Below are 6,000 nucleotides of genomic sequence, written 5' to 3' on the forward strand. Positions count from 1 at the left end.
CTAAAATATCACTAGGGCATGAATATTCCAAAATCCGACAGCTGAACTGATAATGAATAATGTAGGAATCAAAAGGGTGGACACTTATGTGAGACTTTCTACTCTACATGTACACAGTATATAATAATATAATGTAATATAATATAATATAAGAGCAGATAAGGACACACTACAGCCGAGATTCAGTATAAAACGTAGCAGAATGTTTAATACAACCAAATATGTGCTACATTTCCACACACCGACTCCCTTAAACCTTGTACAAATCCACCACACGAGGGATCTCACACACACACACACACACACACAGTATGAAATCAGGAGGAATAACATGACAGCCAACATAACACATGCTGCATTACTGCTAGGACTTCTTCCAAATACCCAAACGCTATCTGCATAATCTTTCATCCAGCATAAGATCAGATCTATTCATCATCTTTTCTTTTCTTCCTCCAAAAAACGCCTAAGCAGAAGGAGCCAGACCCAAAAAACAGCAAATGACATCCAGCTAGCAAGCAAGCTAACACCTTTCTGTATGAACGGTGCACAACATTAAACAGACATCCTGTCATCATCCGAGTTTAGACTAAATTCTCCTGTAATGATCAGACCTGCCATCAAGAAAAGCTTTGTCTCCGGTTTGCTTTCTGCTTCAAATCTACACATCTCCACACTCGTGCTTTGCTCTTTAATTATCTATTTCATTCCTTTTTTTAAATGACAAGCGTTATAGCAAGCAGCAAGGACCCGTTATCCATCTGTCTAATAGAGAAAAAGTGCCTCGCCTCGCCGAATATATCCAGTCCAGGTCACTGTGTGTGTGTATGTATTATATATATATATTATATATATAAATGAATAAATATATATATATGTATATATATACGTGTGTGTTATATTTATATGTTATATAGCCACAACAAAACAAACGAGCTCGAGCTCTTTATGTCTCTCGTCTGACCTGTCATCAAGCCGCCCGTGACACGCGCGTGCATTCGAATCGTTATTCCTCTCTTCGAATTAGAATGTTTTTTTTAAATATTTAAATCCCAACGACTTAACGGTAAACTCTCCAACGGACCGCTGTCATTCTGACGCCCGTGCTAACTAGCTAACTTCAATAAAAAAAACACCCAATAATCGTTTATCCTTCTTTCTCTTCTTGTTTTTACTTTTTTTTTCTTGCTCTCTAACCGGACCGGTCCATTCACTTGTCGTTACCACGAGCTAGTTCCGAGTGTTAGCCAATTTGGCTAGCTAACGTTAAAGAAAATGCTAAAACAGTTCCTGAGGTAAATGTCTGTGTGTAAAAAAAAAACAAAAAACAAACAAACAGCCCTTAAACCGCAGCTCGGCTTCAAGTGCGTGCTGGAAATTGAAGTGAACTGCAGGAAGAAATATTCTTCAAGGCAATGCTTAAAAAAAGAGAATTATAAAGCATATAAAACGTGTATATTTATATAAGACACTCACCAAGCGGCGCTCGCGCGAGTCTCCGTGAGCCGCACTCCAGCCGCACTACCACCCTCCTTCAATCTGAGGTGAAGCCCCGCCCACTACCGTGCGTCGCTCTGGGACACGTGACCCACGTCAGAAGGACGGCGCTGAGCGATATTAATGCGAACCCCCTATTGGCTTAACCGACATATCTGTCGCCGCTGGAAACCGTGACGTCATCGCCTGGTCTCTGGAATACAGATCTGTCTTTTATATATATATATTTATATATATATATATGTGTGTGTGTGTGTGTGTGTGTGTGTGTGTGTGTGTGTGTGTGTGTGTGTGTGTGTGTGTTATTTTGCATTACCGGCTTTAAACCCCTCCGTGTGTGAATGCAGAATACGAATTTAATAGAAAGGAGCGTTTGTGGTGCACGTTATGGATCTGACAATGAATAAATAAATAAACAAATAAAGCTCGTGCACAAGTCAGCACCAGGTCCGGCTCTTTAAGCCCCGCCCACAGTCTGGGACCAGTCTTCCCCAGCGGCTAATTAAAGCCGACGTCACTCTTTCCATGACGTAGAGATTTTCTATCTTGATTCGATGGCGCTGTACAGCAGCACGCAGGACCTTAACACACACACCATACACGCATTCACACACACACACACACACACACACACACACACACACACACACACACACACACACACACACACACACACTCACACACACACTCACACACACACACATTTGTACACTTTACAGTGCAACTGTTTTTTCAACTACATTAAATATTTTGTGCAAAATGTATTCAAAATGTGTCATATTTAAAAAATGTCATTCATTTTAAACACACTAAACTTATGCACAGAAATCATTTATAACTTCATTATGCTTCATAAACATCTCATTCCATAGTTATTCCAGCTTCACCATTATAATAAACTCAGAGTCAGAGTCAGGGCTCAGTACAGGACACACGAGACCTTCCAGTCCAACCCTAACCTCCACACCATGTCTTCATGGAGTAGTGTACTTTGTGCACAGGAGCATTGTCATGTCTGGAACAGGGTTTCATAAAGGAAATTTTACAGTCATAACATGCAAGGACATTCTAGATAATAACAATCTGGGGAAGAACCAACATGAAGTTGAAATGATTTGAGTTTTGAATCCTTTTAAAAGCACCAGTTACAGCACAAATGTTAAATTCAAACAAGAGAAAATATGCATATACGCATATCCTGCCAGCTGCTGGGTGAACTGGCTACAGTCAGTTGCCCTGAGGTGTACTGTAAATGTGAATTTGTATACATGGTGTTCCATTCAGGGTGTATTCCAGATTCACATCTGGTGGCTCTGGGATACTCATAATTGGTCCATCATTGGAAAGAGTGCACCAAAAGAGGGGTATTTAAGTAGGTTGTTCATTTGCACTTAATTCAAAGTGGGGGGGCACACATATGGGGGCACGGTGGTTTAGTGGTTAGCACGTTTGCCACACACCTCCAGGGTTGGGGGTTCGATTCCCGCCTCCGCCTTGTGTGTGTGGAGTTTGCATGTTCTTCCCGTGCCTCGGGGGTTTCCTCCGGGTACTCCGGTTTCCTCCCCCGGTCCATAGACATGCATGGTAGGTTGATTGGCATCTCTGGAAAAAATTGTCTATAGTTTGTGAGTGTGTGAGTGAATGAGAGTGTGTGTGCCCTGTGATGGGTTGGCACTCCGTCCAGGGTGTATCCTGCCTCGATGCCTGATGACGCCTGAGATAGGCACAGGCTCCCCGTGACCCGAGGTAGTTCGGACAAGCGGTAGAAAATGAATGAATGAATGAATGAATGAATAATTCAAGGTGGATGCACTTATCCCCAACTGAGCAGTTAAGGCTTTGCTCAAGGTCTGGGATTTGTCCTGAGAATGACATCTTTCCAAATTGTTTGACATGTCATGCAGGGAAACAAATCAGTTACAGTTGCAGTCTGCAGTTATCTGATCAAACGAACACCAAAAATGAACTCATTACTAAAAAATAAAGTCATGAGATATTTAAGTCATATTTTTGAGAAAAGTCCCTATAGTCTGGGAAGCACTAAAAGCGTATTGTGTGTGTGCAGGGCATGTGTTGGTAATAGGACTGAGAGTGTAGGTGCGGTGGCACGCAGCTGAAAGTGAAAATGCAAATGGGGATTTTCCCGTCTGCTCACAGACTCTCAAGTCGATGACTACAAAGCCTAGCATGCGCTTGTCAGATCTAACTCATCAAGATCTTACTCACTTTTAACCTTAAACAGGCGTAAACTCCTCAAACGTCTGACTGTTAGAACGCACTGACACTGGAGTCTCCTTCCATAAATGGGAATTAATCATTTAAACAATCTTCCTCAAATGTAGAAGAAACAAAACACAGGAGGAAATCGGCACACGTTTCGGTTGCTATTGAACATCTTTCTTATCATCGCACTCGACTAAATGTCTGAAGTAGGTCTCTCTTAGCCACGAGTAGCCGCCAACTCGGTTTCCAACAACCTCTGGAGCAAAGAGGACACAGGGTCTATTTTTATTTGTGCCACTTTCCACTTCTGTGCTTTTTATTTGAAGCTTGTAGAGCTCAAGCAGATGTTCCTGCAAAGCAGAGAGCCAGGACTGCACAGAACTGCACTATATACACTCCTACACACACACACACACACACACACACACACACACACACACACACACACACACACACACACACACACACACACACACACACACACACACACACACAGCCCCAATTAACAAACCAAACCAACATACTTACTCGGTTCATTATGTAGATCCACAGCCAAATCTCCAGTGTTCAGCTTTTCAGCATCATCCTGTACTTAAATGAACCCTGTTCACAGGAGCACTGTAACGTTACTAACGCAGCACATGGGATTTCTGTCTCGTACACTGTCTCGTCACATTCATTACTACCAGTCTTCTGTATGCTGGGATTAACTACATGACGAAATTCATACACATGGAGCCGAATTCCAGACCTTCGATCTCACACACACAGACAGACACAAATAAATATATATAGACAATTACATATACCAAAGTGCTGTTGAATTGCTTCATTCTGATTGGTCAGGAGTTTTTCCAGCACAGGAAAATCTTTGTGGGTTTTTGTCGTGTAAGCTTCTCTAGCTGCTATAACGTAAGTGAGAACAGGAAGTAACTTGTCTCACGGACGTTCCACAACATGGGATGTAAAGTCCGACACGTAATGTGTGAAAAAACATGGTGTGTTACAGTAAGTATTTGTTAAGGTGGAGTTGTGTGTTCTCAAAGGTCACTGAAGCCAAATGGGTTAGAGCAATTGACAGCCTTTAACATCTGTAAGATAAGATGAGATAAGGAAGTTGCCTAGTCAGGAGTTCATACTGAGCCCTTAAGATTACGCTAGTGCCTAGAGGCAAAAGCCACACACACACACACACACACACACACACACACACACACACACACACACACACACACACACACACACACACACACACAAACAGAGAAAGAAGAACCTTTTTGTACAGAGCTGTCTTTTTTTTTGCAAGGAAACACTGAATCACTCTAAATAAAAAGCTTCTCACTTTACACAGTATAAACAGAGAATTCTCTCGGAGTCGTCTGTCTCTCAAAACCAGAATCACTGCATTACTGCATTAGTGCATTACAGGGCTGGTTCTCTGACATTTTCCCGGGTGTTAGAGTTTACCACAAACCAATCTGATTCAACATCGAGTCTCTCTGGGATTTGAAACAGACGTAATATGACAGCTGGAATCACGAGCACTTCAGAAGAGAACGCTCGATTATGCCCACGCTTGGTGTGTTCGACCTCTGGAAGGGAAAGAAAACCCACACTGAGTCACTGTTAATCTATGCAAAAAAAAAAAAATATATATATATATATATATATACACACTTGATATGACACTTAATATTAAAGGTCCTTGTTAATCTATGCAAAATATATATATATATATGTGTGTGTGTGTGTGTGTGTGTGTGTGTGTGTATATATATATATATTGCATAGATTAACAAGGACCTTTAATATTAAGTGTCACTGGACATCAATCATTGTAACGTGTGCGTTTCTTATTTTAATATAACAGCTCACACCACAGGCTTCTTATTTTATTTTCATTTAATTTTTTTTTGTTTCCAATTTTATGGACCACGTCGCATGCTAAATGCGATGATCCTACGTCTCACGGGACAGGATTACTCCTTACTGTAGGTGTTGAGTGCTTTTATACAGTGAACACATGCACAGGACCACACACTGACATTTCTTCATTGATAAATGGATTAGACGCAGTATAAGCTAGAGGCGTAGCGCTGTATGGTTCACACCGGCGCTGGCCTTTGGTCCTAAATCTCATTTGAAGTAGATTAAGTAAAAGGCAAAGTCCATGGAGATTCTTATCATGTTTACAAAGAAAGGATTCGAATAAAACCAGTATCTTGACTAGCAAGATGAGCTTAAACATACAGTCCAATGATTCTAAGAATAATGCTGCGG

At 41.4% G+C, this 6,000-nt stretch overlaps 1 protein-coding gene across 4 annotated transcripts in view; it reads right to left on the reverse strand.

Annotated features, from left to right (window-relative positions):
- Nucleotides 1–4,461, reverse strand: part of atp2b1a (ATPase plasma membrane Ca2+ transporting 1a) — a 45,629-nt gene extending 41,168 nt beyond the window's left edge. For 3 of the 4 annotated variants that reach the window (XM_027160322.2, XM_027160325.2, XM_027160324.2), the window contains exon 1: nt 1,477–1,631. The gene's annotated coding sequence lies outside the window, so the exon portion shown is untranslated. Of the gene's footprint in view, nt 1–1,476; nt 1,632–4,248 lie in introns of those variants that run through there. The other variant, XM_047803750.1, reaches the window with a different exon arrangement.
- Between the last annotated feature and the right edge of the window lie 1,539 nt (nt 4,462–6,000).

This window comes from Tachysurus fulvidraco, chromosome 19, assembly GCF_022655615.1.
Source record: "Tachysurus fulvidraco isolate hzauxx_2018 chromosome 19, HZAU_PFXX_2.0, whole genome shotgun sequence".
Taxonomy (NCBI): Eukaryota; Metazoa; Chordata; class Actinopteri; order Siluriformes; family Bagridae; genus Tachysurus; species Tachysurus fulvidraco.